General features: G+C 41.1%; 1 long non-coding RNA gene across 1 annotated transcript; it reads right to left on the bottom strand.

Annotated features, from left to right (window-relative positions):
• Positions 1–335: 335 nt before the first annotated feature.
• On the bottom strand, positions 336–11767 carry LOC115903857. The gene is made up of 3 exons (XR_004060743.1): positions 11729–11767; positions 4583–4657; positions 336–394 (listed from the first exon to the last, which is right to left on the bottom strand). It is a non-coding gene; the product is annotated as an uncharacterized LOC115903857 (long non-coding RNA).
• Between the last annotated feature and the right edge of the window lie 259 nt (positions 11768–12026).

Here is a 12026-nt window from a genome sequence, read left to right as displayed (position 1 = left end):
AGCACTGCCAGGGGAGGGGAAAACCAATAATTTCCAGCTTCATGATCATGGTTTCAGGAATCATCTTGGCTGGGCACTAGCATTAGTGTCTGTATATGTGTCTGAGGGAGGACAGGTCCTCAAAATAAGCAAATTCAAAGAGAGTAATCTCCTCTTTATCCTCAGTGTGTAGGACAAGAAACGGGCTTACCTGCAGCTAGAGGTGTTATGAAACAGCAAAGTTCTGTTTGAATCTTCTCAGAATCCCTGAGAATTTTCTCAGAATCCCTGAGAAAAACTGCCTGATGAAGTGTGGAGTGCCTGTTGGCAGAGGGGCTCAACAAGGCTCTCTTCCTGGGCAGATGCAGATATTGTTAAGGACAGAATAAATAACTTCTTGGTAGACATTCCATACCTGTGAATGACAAAATTGTTTTACTCACACCAGTTTTTTTGTTTCTGAGATCTTCTAGCACTGAGTGCAGTGACAGAATATCTCGGTTCTTCCTGCCACATGTCACATGAGAGTACACCAAAGGCAGGAAGGAAAACAGACAGAGAAAATGTAGCCTCAGAGCATGAAACATGGAAAATAAGGATATGCTGGTGGCATGTGAGCCATCCTTCAGGCTCCAGGTGAAATCCTGGGCCTTGGCAGGCATCTCCTGGGTGTGTGTGTCCGCCTGACTCCGGAACAGCTGGTGGCACAACCAGCCTGCAGGTCATCCAGACAATCCAGGGCTCTCCTAAACTTCATGAGCTGTTATTCACCAACACCCAATAATTAAAAACCAATATGTTGCAGGTAACATGGGGAACAGCTGACAAAGACCAGGAGTAAAGACACCAGCTAAAAATATGAACACAACAGGCTGAGAGAGGCTGGAATTCTGGAATAAGAAAGGCTCCACATGAACCTGCCAGAGCTGCATTTGTACGCCGAGAACTTTTCATTTTAGTGCCCTTTTAGAGAAGCTGAAAATATCCACTAACCCTGAGAACAAACATATCATTTTAAAGCAGAATAGGCCTGTAAGACTTTTTAACACTTGTTCGTTGATTATATTAATGCCAGAATATATTAAAGAAGTGCAATATAAATTTGATTTTAATTGTTTTGTACACACGCCAGTGAAAAGGAACTGATTGGATACAGTTCACAGGCAGTATGTTAATATGTTATTTTCATATGATGATAGCTTTGCATAATCTTTCTTTTTCCAAGATTTAGAAGAACCTGTTGTTAACCAAAGCACAGGAGAGAGGAAGAATACAATTTACATAAAATCGGCTACCCTACACATTAATTAGTAATGTGGCTGAGCGGAAGGTGTGTTCACTTAGTAGAAAGTACACTTTATAATTTATACACCAGCTGTTTCAGTGCTTTCTAGTCCATTTTCCTCCCTGCCTGCCTCTAATGAAATCGTGTTACTGGAGAATTGACTGGGGTGAATTGAGATTTTAATCCCATTGACGCTTCTCTATGGAAAGGCACACTGGTGGGAACTTTTAATGGAAGGTCTGTAATCAGAAGACACTTGTATTCAGTCCCCCACTATAATGACTCTCATCAAATGTTAAAGCCCAGGCAGTGTGCAGAAGGCTAGAATTTCAAGGTTTTTGACCAACCCCATTTGAGGCATTCCTCTGGGAGCGTGTGATTACTCAAGTTTAGCAGTTTATTGCCTCATCTTTCAATATCCAGTGAAGCACAAAATTCTCATCTAGGTTGCTCTTTTTACTTAAAGAACAGGCCAAAATAGACTGCAGAGCTACTAGCACTGTCATTGAGGTTAATTCTTGCTTCTCATTTAACAGGAGATCAATGAAAAAGCTTTAAAATATTAGAACACAAATGCTGCTTCTAAAATTGCTTAGCAGCCTTTGTAAAAATTCTGGTTTGCACCACACTTTCCCAAAACATGCTTGCATTTATTTATTACCAATTGCTTTTTTAAGGCTAAGAGTAACATTAATTGAGAGGTGGTGCTGTTCTGCAAAGAAGGATGTAAACATGTATTAAAATCCAGCAGAGCGAACAGTCTTCCTATTCCCCAAACTTTGCAGTCAAGAAAAGTACAGTCATTAAAAGAGAGGTGGTCAAAAAGCAAACTGAACTGGGAGTTAATGGGACTCATTATGCTGGCTGCATGTTAGTAATGTCTCCTTCTCTACCAGAAAAACAAGCAGAAATAGACACAGAAAAGCAAAACGCACTTAAACAAATGCCTGTTAAAATCCCTGTGAGGAGAATGCATTTGCTCTGAACAGACACAAACACATCAATTAATACAGTGGAAGCCACTTATACAAATACATGTTAAGAAATAAACTGGAAAAATGAAGGAACTTCTGACAAAAGATGTCAGATGCTGTTAAAAGGAATAAATCTATTTAAAAGACAACATATTTTTCAAATGCAGCAAGTCAAAATAGAAGGAATAATAGGAAGAATGCCTCTGAACCATTAATGTTAAATAACAAAAAAAAAAATCTTTCTCTTCCTTCTTCTTTTCCTCCTCCCCAAAAAAGGAGTCAAGATGAGAGTTCCTTTAATAAGCATTTCTCTGCCAACTTAATGAATACATTTGAATGACTTTCCCTATTCCCTGTTCCTTTCTTATTGAATTGGTCAGACAAAGGTCTAATTTGGGAGGTTTTTTACTTAAAGGAGCTCTTTCTTTCTGATACTTCTTTCGGGCCAGCATGGGTTCAGGATTTTCCACTCCTTATGCAATTCACTCCCTCTGGTCCCTTTCTTATTTTAGTTATTTCAAAAAATGTTAGGATCCACTTGTTATTAGAGGTTCCTTTTTTATGGCCTCCAATCTGAATAGGTGCCTACATTCTCACATTCCCTGCAGAATTCATGGCAGTTATTGTATATGTGCCATAATTCATACAGGAAGGATTACAATGCAGCTTTTCACCAGAATATGTTTGTGTGCATTTTTCAGGGCTTGTTTAATGCTTATTTAATTTCAAGGTTTAAATTAATCTATATGTCTGTAGATTTTTAGTGTGTACACTATGCAAATGCCTTTCAGGAGGTCTTTCTTTAGACTTTTAGACTCCCCACTCAAATTTGATGTATTAAAGCTTTCCAAGTGTCCAAATTTGAAGGGAACATCCAAACGTCAGATTCCTTTAGAGTTTCTGTAGCAAGTAATGAATGCCTTTTGTTATATCAGCCCCATTTTTTCTGGACTCTCTCCTGTTTTCTTTAACCAGCCTCCTGTCCACTTCTTTGAGAGTTTTCTCACTCTCCACCCTGGCAAGCCAACCTGTGTTCCCAACCAGCTTTCTGCTGGTGTCCCTCAGGGGTACCGATCCATACATCAATGATCTGCACACTCCACAGATATTCATTAATTTAGCTCCTCAGCACCTATATTAGGCATGGAATATTGCATCAGTCTGGCAGAGAGAGAGCTGAAACAGAGACAAGCAACTGAGTCACCCAAGGGCACTCAGAAAATTTGCTTGAGGGCCAGAAATCTCATCCTGGCTCTCATTTCTTAAACACAGATAGTACTGAATAAGTTTCCTCAGTGGTCCTAATCCACCAAAAAAGAGCAAGATACAAATTCAGACATTCTGATGTTGTGCCTAACCACAAAATACCAGCACCTTACTATGTGGGCTATCTTTTCTAGCTCTCCAGAAGAAAACAGCTTAGCAACTAATAAGTAAGGCCATTAAAAGCGGATTAAGATTGAGGAAATGTGAGAGATTCTTTCTGTAAGGGGCAAGGAGGCTCCTGAGCACAGACTAGCACTCCACACTCACCTTTCTTATTGAAGCTGACCTAGTTATTAACTCTCCATTTTGAAAAGGACACACCAAAGAAAATGTGGAGACTGTTGTGAGATAAGAGCTGGTCAGAGGGGAAAGGAAAAGAAAAAGATGTATCAGCACAATAAAATAATTGGCCAGGCAGTAGCATTGCTGGAAAGGACTGAAAGGAGCCCTGGATCATGAATGGATCAATGAATCAGCAATACTGTTACCAAAACTAAAAACTGAGAAGTTTGCAAGCTGCAAATAGAGTTGTCATGTAAGAAAGGAAGGGGAAAAGGAAAATATGTTCCAATAAAAAAAAAAAAAAAAAAAAAAAAAAACCCAAAAAAACAAGAAAGCCAACTCCCCCACCCCCCCGGGATAGAAAGCATGTCTAATCTTTCAGGTTCTCCAGCACCATCTCTCTAAGATGTCTATAGCATCTATCTGCCCTTAGGTAGATGTTGGTTAGGGGCAATCTGGATCACCAGACTAGAAAGAATGAAGAACTCTGTTTTCTGATTAGAATTCAATCATAGGCATCTGCAAATTCCACTCTTTCTGTAGTGCCTTCTAAATGTGTCTGTCACAGATTAATCTGAGCGCGTACTTATTCTAAAAGATGAAAGCTATAGATCCAAATATTTTGTCTTGAAAATAAGAAACCCTCAAATTTTTGTTTCAATCAGTTTATGTTTCTTCACTCTGCTTGCTTCTGGTGCTTTCTTTATGGACACGTGGAGTGTGGCAAGTTTTCCCTGGAGTAAAGACAGCAAAACTGCAAATGTGGTGGAGGAAGATGATATAAAGAAGTACTCACATGATGGAAATGTGTTTGTCTTGAGTTGGTTCTTCTGACTGTTACTAAGGCATGACTGTCCATGTGCTATCTGAGCTGCAAAACAGAGCAAAGAGAGTTATAGGAATAAGAAGACCTCCTGCTTCTAACAAGAATATTGCTGTTTATAGCAGGGAAGCCCTCTAAAATACATTTGCACAGCACTTAGCACAATGAGCCCTGGTCTTCAGTGATACAACAGTAATAACTGTCAATATTACTGTTTATGGACATTTTCTCTTTTCAACAGCATAAGGGTGCTTTTATAATCCACAAAGGCTATAAACTTGAACTATTGCACTATTTCTAAGGGCAGAAGTGAGACCAGAGATCAGGCAGATGAAGCGTGTCTTTTGTGATTTATCTGCTTGCTGCCACCACCACCTTCTTTCTGCAGTGAAGCCATAAGGAGGGGATCATCAGTGCTTAACTCAAATGTAAATAAGTATAACATCTTCTGGAGGCCCAAGCAGTAATCCTATTCAGAAAGACATAAAAATTGCTATGACTGGGAAGTACAAGCCATCTACATTTCCTGTATAAGGCAGCTGTCGGGCAATTTAACAGGGAAAGTACAGCTTTTGTTCTGTGAAAAATCAACCTAAGATAAACTAAGAAGGAAACACAGACATCTATGGTAGGAGACAATCCCACAAGTCCCAGGGGACAGTGCAGCCAGCCTGATGTGGCACAGGTCTTCCCCTCCCCAGACTAGAGCTACAGAGTCCATGGCATTAATGGAGTTTTTGGCTTCTGCTAATCTCTAGTAGTTTAATGAACCATATGTTTTTTTCCCCAGGACAGGCTGCCTTCCACAGCATGGTCCTAAAGAAAGGATGAAAAAAATTGGAAAAAAATCCAAATCTAGCGCTGCTGTTCAGAGGGAAAAGGCAAGTCAACAGTCACAGAAGAAAGAAATGTCATTGAAATTTTGTTGTGTTGAATCACTTAAATGAGATCATAAGCTACTATAATATATTGATATTTTTTTCCATTTCCTGGGAGGATGCCATTTGAAGGAGACAAGGTGCTTTCTATTTGCTTTTAGGCATTATTTAACACCAAGTTTTACTCTCCTATGTAAAAATTGGGTTGTGTGCCAGTAACTTGATGAGCATACTTTTGCTATATCCACAGGATACAAAATGGTCATACAGCTCAGAGCTCTATAATATACAGTAAGTTTTCTTACAAATTTCTGTGACCTATGAAAAACACTTTTGCATGTGAATATCTTCAATAGATTGATCTAGTTTCCCTTAATATTTTATGACCATGTGTGTTTAACAGGGAAGGTGCTTATACTGACAGTATTTTATACCCTTTGGTATATTTGGAGTATACACAGTAAATATTTCAAATGCAACTCCATGGTTTCTTAGAGAAAACAGCAATAGCAGTGGCAGTTACAAAAGTGAATGAAGCAAGGAATAGGTTATTTGTTCCCTGCCCAGAACAGAAGATACAGCAGAGGAAGAAACAGTTTTCTTTGAACTTTCAATAATGAAGATGCCCATGCAAGTCAAACACATAGCATAGCAAGTTTCAACTGCTTGGGCTATAGCTGGCTTTTCCCCTGGAGTTTTAGTACCAAAAACATCTCTTTTCTGCAAAAGTGTTAGTCCAGACCTTCATGTTTCGGTTTGCTTTCAGCAAAGGGCGTTCTTTCACCTGAGCAACACAGCCAAAAGAGGATGAAGTGCATGTGGAGGATGAAGTGCACGTGGTGTTATTTTCCACATGAATCACTGACATGGTGACTTAATTTTCAAGGGGGATGGAAAAGCAACGCTATGGGATCTAGCAAGATGGGCAAAGAAATAGGAATTTGCAAAGACCTAATGAATAACCCTTCTGCAGATAGTGACTAGTGCAGGAAATATCTGATGGCTGATGTTTTGGACCAAATAACCTGCAATCAAGAATTCACAATATTAAATGCACTGGAGATTTTTACAGCGCTTAGCTGGTAGACTAGGATAGATAACTTCCAGAAAGGTATATTTGTCCCACCATCAGTACTCCCAAATACATTAAATTTCTTGTTGCTTTTGGAAAAAAAACAGATGAAATTGACCATTTTGAGAACTTCAACTAAACTGTAAGCAGAACTCACTATCTCAAAGATCAATGTGATCTAATAGGAAAGGAAAAAAATTAAAAATAAGAATCATCAGTTAGCCAAAAGGTAATATCTAGCCTATTGAAGGAGGGTTATGTAGAATAGGCCTAATCATCCCCCACTGCTTTTGATATACCTGTCCCCAGCTGATCTGGGGGATGATCTGATTGCCAGAAGAGCCTTTTGGGTTTTGTCCCTGCAGCGTGGTCTCTGCCAAAGTGAGACCAGACCCCTGCAGGATGGCTGTGACAGTTCTGATAGGAAATTTGTGCCCATGTCTCTGTAAATGCTCCCTGTGCCTCTCCCATGGGCCCGGCTGCTGTGCCTGGGGAGTCACCTGGAGCTGACAGACCAGAAGCACCAGCACCACATTTCCACAGGAAGCTGTTTGTGTGCCCAGACATTTTCCTTAGGAAGCTGTTCCGTGTGCCCAGACATTTTCCTTGGGAAGCTGTTCTGTGTGCCCAGACATTTTCCTTGGGAAGCTGTTCCGTGTGCCCAGACATTTTCCTTGGGAAGCTGTTCTTTGTGCCCAGACATTTTTCTTGGGAAGCTGTTCTTTGTGCCCGGAGACCTCCTGCTGAGCTCAGCCCTCTTGCAGCCTGTCCCAGCAGGCTCTGGCTAATGGAGCCAGCTTCTGGAAGAGAGGGGCTGGGTGCAGAGTGCTGTGCCAGGAGAAGTCCCAGGAGCAGGAGTGGCTCCCAGCAGGCACCCCAGAGGCCCTGGGTTCGTTCAGCCACTCGTGAGCCTGGAGTACGCGGGTACCGACAGGGCCGCGACCTCGGCGCGGGAGCAGAGCTACTGTTACGTGTTTACACTGGATGGAAAGTGGATCCACGAAGCAGCACATATGTTCCTCTGATAGTCGTTAAACAGGGATTTGACTGCAGATCTTCTGGGAGAAATCTAGCAGGAAAGAGCTGAGTATCTGCCTCAGTCTTGGCATGCAATAGTGCAGCTCCATTACCATTAGGGAATTCACATATGTCTGGAATTAGGCACACTGGCAATCAAGCTACTTCTTTACAAATAACTAAGAAAAGGGAACAAACTGTTTGTTATCAAATTGATTCAGGCATCTGGGACACAGTGGGTGAATACTATTGATTATTTTCATTCAGGTTTTAAAATGAATTTACTTTGGCCGACTGCTCTCCTTTCATATTTACTTGCCAAGAGCAGTTGGGTGATCAAGTTTTACTTACACAGATGTGACCTTGACCAAGTCCTTTTACCCTTTGTGCTTCCATTTCCTCCTTTTCTCTTACCTGTCTCAGTTACAAACTCAAATAGATTGCACCTATCAAGGTCTACACCTTAATTAATTAAGCACGTTGGGCCCTGTCTTCTCTGGGATCACTCCACACAATTCTAATACAAATCAGAATAACATTAAATTGCTCAAAATGCATTTCCAAGTCTCATATATGAATGATGTTAGTGGAAAAAGATTTTGAAATTCAGAGATGACATTTGAGCCAGAGGCACTTGCCTTCTCGCTCATCCAAACACATAACCCATCTGCCCAGTGGTGGTGAGTCCACGTTGCTCAGAATGGGATACTTGCATCAAATTACTTCCCAGTGGGATTAAAAAAATAGGGGAAAAAACATTCACAAAATATTTACAAACCTAAAGCCAGCATAGAACCACACTCTGATCTGCTCAGAAAAATTTCAAGAGCAGGAAAAAACCTAACTACTTGTATCTGATACATTACATGTTCAGTTGCACCTCAGTGCTTTTTAAAACTGCTTGAGCGGATAGTTTATAAACAGAAGTAAAAATTATAATAAAAAGGGGTTTTTTTCTTCATTCTTTTGTGATTAGACATGTATGTGGCCTCTAGGTCTCTTGGTTACAATGAGCTGAGTGTGTATGACTTTTCCTCCTTTCTTCTTTGGCTCCATATTTTTCCACACATTTGCAGGAATTAAATAGCTTGGAGACCTCTTGCTCAGCCAGCTTTGCTGAGGCTCTAACGAGAGGTTCAAGAATGAGTGGAGAGTAACCCACAGGGAACATACCTGTAGAATCCATATTTCCAAGAAGCTCTGGCTGTGGCCTTGCAGAAGCTGTTCTGCCAATGGCACAGGGCCAGCCCCAGTGCCAAGCACAGTTCTGTTCCCATGGCTGTGGGATGGCAAGCACAGGTATCATTTCTTACAGCAAAGCTGCCATCTGCAGCATCCCTCTTCACCACAGGACAAGTGAGAGGGAGTGGAGATGCAGAGAAGGACAGTAACTTATGCCTCTTATGGAACAACACCAAAAATGTGCTTTTGGCAGCACAAAGGATAAAAGCCCTTCTGCAAAGCAGCTGCTCAGTAGAGAAGTCCCTGAGCACCCATTCCTTGGCACTTACCACTTCCAGTGGACAGCCAGTTCAGCCTCCTAGACCGCAAATCCCAGGGTCAGAGAGAATACCAAGTCCTGAAGGGTGGCTGATCCTGTATTATTTAAACTCTTTACAAACAAGGGCCAGATTCTCAGCTACTGTAAATTGAGAACTCACTCACTGAACTCATTCAAGGCAGGTAAACTTAAACCAGCTGAGGATGGTTCAACCAATACAACTTCTGAGTGCATTTACTTAATAGTGAAAAAGAGAGAGAAATGTACTTGGTTCTTGGGGCATATTTGGTTTGTTTTCCTGGGTCTTGTGTTAGCTCTTTCTTGGAGTTTTTTGCTTAGGAAGGAGGAGTGAGGTGAGAGGGATTGTGTTTGGCCTGCTTGGGAGTTGCAGAGCTGAAGCTGGGAAGCAATGCAAAAGAGCACTTTAATAAGTAGGGAGTGCCAAATGAAATGCTGTTTTTTCTACCATGGATGAAGAAAGCTAAATACAATATTCACGTTACCTCAGTTTCTTCCATTGCTCCAGACAAAACCATTGCCAAGACAAAATAACCCCCTCTGCTATTGCATAAACTCTTCATGTGCAGTTATTTGTACTAGCCAAACAGAAAGAAATTAATCCCATTTTGAGCGCTGAATATGTGGCCAGAGATTTCATTATATTGTTACCATTTGGGACAAATATGCAGGAAGAAAATAACTACTCTGCCAGGATTTCAAACTGAAATATACATTTAAAATTTAGCTCATGACTTCCCAGTGCCATTGTGAGGTTTTTTTCCTGATGTTTCCCCTGGAGGCATCATGTTGTGAGTTCAGCAGGCAAGATGCTGCCATGACTTATACCCCATCAGATCAAAGGCATTGCATGGAGTGCCAGGGATGGATATGATTCCTTGGACTAATTCTATTATTATAACTCCACTGACTTCAGGGCGTTACACCAATGATGAATTTGGCTCATCACCCGGCAAATGAAGCTTAGCATCTTTTGTTCCAAATCTTCCTTTCTATGCACCTCCTCTGCTACCACCTGCTATTACTCTTTGGGTATGTTTACACCACATATTGCAAACAGCCATGAGCAAGCTCTGCCCACGCTCCAATCTGACAGAAGCCATGTGATTGCACTGGCACCAAGCCTGAGCTAATAATCCCACATGAGAAGGATTTTTTTCAGTGAATAGCACGAGCACGATGAGTGTACATCTATCCATACAGTATCAACATGCCCAAAGACTAATCTATGCTGGAAATCTCTTTACACGTCTGGAATCTTCTCCTTCCCTCTTTCTTTTCCCATGCCCTATAAAGAGATCTTGCACTCATAATCCCCACAGTCAGAAAAATGGTCCTGAGTGCTACAGAGAATTGCTGCCTTCACTTGTTGGTGCAGGACCCTTCTAGGACTGCTCAGTCCTAAATACTGAACTTTCTTCTCTACCAGTTTAAACAGGTTTTTCACCCAAAGAGCTGACAAAATGATCTTGCATCATACCACATCTGCCTCCATTTCTTTCTGCTGCTGCACTACTTTCCTTTGCCTTCTGCACCAACATCACAAAGGATTGTTGATGGTGCCCCTCCTGCACATGGCTCGTCCTCCTCTTTGCAGCAATACCTATTGAATATCCCAGCTTCATCTTTTGTTTTCCAAGACCTGGGAGAGCATTCCTTGGGATCTCACTGCACCATATCCCTGCCTTGCACTGTGGGGAGGGCAAACCTGTAAACACCATGACTGGGCCTCCACAGCTGGAAGGGAACAGCCAGACCCAAAGCCTCGTGGTGTCTGTGAGGAAGCATCACATAATTTTCATCTCTTGAAACTCATTTACTCTGATGTAGGGAGCAGCCAGATGCTACATATTTTTAAAAAAATTTAAATCTGCCTAGATTTTTCACTTTACTTTTGTTATCAGTTTAAATGAACAACCACAGACCAAGACATTTCAAGTCATTATCCCACTCCTTGATGGTTTTCTACACAACATTCAGTCACACTCTCCTGACTCAGACAGTTTGGATTGCTCTGCAGGTACAGAAGGAAAGCAGAATGGTAGAGCTCTCATGGCTTCACCACCTTATAAACTCAGGTTGTGCATGTACATTCCCATTTCTCTGCATTGCTCAGTAATATGAAATTCTTTCCTTTATCCCAAATACAGGGTGGAACCAGGAAACAGTTCCAGGCCAAGAGGAAGTCATTTTAAAATCAAGGATTTGCATTATTTTTTGCACTAATGAAAGCCAAAAGAGAAGCCACCACTGGTTTTCCATGAGCTTTACATTTACTGATAGCTCTACAAAAATTTGGCCAGTAGAGAAAAGATCCCAAATTAAACAGAACCAGGAAAAGAATGTGGCTCAAGAAAGAAGAGCCAAGTGTGTAGAAGCACATCAAGAAGATAGAAACAAGATAAATATTTTACTTTCCTCAAATCCAGCAATGAAACTATTCTGAAAACTTAGATTTTTTTTGTGCATATTCATGGCCACATTTACTGTCCTTTCAACATCTTTATCAATAGTAAAGGCTTTAAGTCCAGAGGATGCAGTGTCACTCCATCTTTTTTCAAATTTGAGACTGCTAATAAAAGACTTTGTAAAAGTTATGTGAGGTTTGTATTGGCAAAGGATTAGAGAGATACCTTTCCAGAGCTTAGCAGTAGCTCATGAATTGTCCATCGATGCAGGCAAAGGGAGCCAGAGAATCCAAATATCACTCCACACTCTACAACCTGCATTTTTTCCCATGGGCTGCTGTTTCCAGTGAACAGCTCCACTTCTCAGTGATGAAGAAAAATGATTTAAAAGCCACTTGATCTGTGTTGTCTCCATTCAAAAAGAATCTAACCTGATTTATTGTTCCTCAAATGGCTGAAACACTACTTTGCTTAATGTCATTAAAAACCTGATATCGGCACCCAGCCCTAATGAAAGCATCGG

Source organism: Camarhynchus parvulus, chromosome 5, assembly GCF_901933205.1.
Source record: "Camarhynchus parvulus chromosome 5, STF_HiC, whole genome shotgun sequence".
NCBI classification, from domain to species: domain Eukaryota; kingdom Metazoa; phylum Chordata; class Aves; order Passeriformes; family Thraupidae; genus Camarhynchus; species Camarhynchus parvulus.
Note: the sequence above shows the minus strand (reverse complement) of the source record. Positions and strands in the feature narration are given on the sequence as shown.